The 927-nt window shown below is 37.3% G+C and overlaps 1 long non-coding RNA gene across 1 annotated transcript in view; it reads left to right on the top strand.

Moving 5' to 3' along the window:
- Positions 1-350: 350 nt before the first annotated feature.
- Positions 351-927, top strand: part of LOC106521763 (uncharacterized) — a 22889-nt gene continuing 22312 nt past the window's right edge. The window contains exon 1 of the long non-coding RNA XR_001310705.1: positions 351-391. This is a non-coding gene — a long non-coding RNA (uncharacterized LOC106521763). The remainder of the gene's footprint in view (positions 392-927) is intronic.

The raw sequence follows: 927 nt of genomic DNA, 5'->3' as shown, positions 1-927 counted from the left end.
TTTATTTGTAGTAATATTTTTTGGATTTTCCAACAGTAGTTGGCTGAGGTGACTATATTGAATTAGGTTGTCTCCATCTGGTAATGTGTTGTAGAGGAATGTCAAATGATTATGACCTGAAAGTTTCATTAAAATCTGTCCAGTGGTTCACAACATCCTTTGACACTACAAACACACACCAGCAACATGTTTTCTTTTCTGTAAACTAATATCTGTTGTCAGAATCCCTGCAGTCAGACAACTCATGCTTGRACCTRGTTCCCTCATGTCTCCCCYCTCCTCTGACTCGTACCCTTCACCCTCTGAGACCTGCTGTGAGGACAGAACTTYGCTCAGAGGAACTATAAGGAGCGAGGCCTTAGTGTGTTTTATTCCATCTCAACCTGTTCAGGTGTGGTAGTCTTCTCTTTAATCTCCATCTCACACTTTAGTTACCTAACCTCTTTGTTTAGGTGCCAGGTTTTAATGAATCAAGTGGAATGAGGAGGTTTTGTTATCATGATCCTTATGATGCTGAGATGTTGGTTTCACTTTGATTGTTTTTGGACAACCCTTAGTAAAGTTTGGAGAAATTTACTTTATCTTTTATTAATCTCATGTGACTGAATGAATCTTGTGAACATTTGTACTTATAGCTACTATAAACTGATGAAATGTGAGAAAACATGACATTTCATGGTAGCTGCTGTTCGATTTAAAAAGTTATGCATAAGTTATAGGGATGTGGATAAATTTTTAATCCTACACCAATATTAAATCTGACAGCGGATTCCAAAAGAACATTTCAAACCATACAAAATAACACCAAAATCATCTGATTATCTGAAGTATGAGGGAAGTTATTGATGTTTGTTTAGGTGAAATCAGCTCATGTTTTCTTGCTGCAGTTCACAGCAGAACCAATGGAGCCTTTGTGACCATTTCACC

This window comes from Austrofundulus limnaeus, unplaced genomic scaffold (genome assembly GCF_001266775.1).
Source record: "Austrofundulus limnaeus strain Quisiro unplaced genomic scaffold, Austrofundulus_limnaeus-1.0 Scaffold115, whole genome shotgun sequence".
Lineage (NCBI taxonomy): Eukaryota > Metazoa > Chordata > Actinopteri > Cyprinodontiformes > Rivulidae > Austrofundulus > Austrofundulus limnaeus.
The sequence above is the reverse complement of the archived record's forward strand: the minus strand, read 5'-3'. Positions and strand labels throughout refer to the sequence as shown.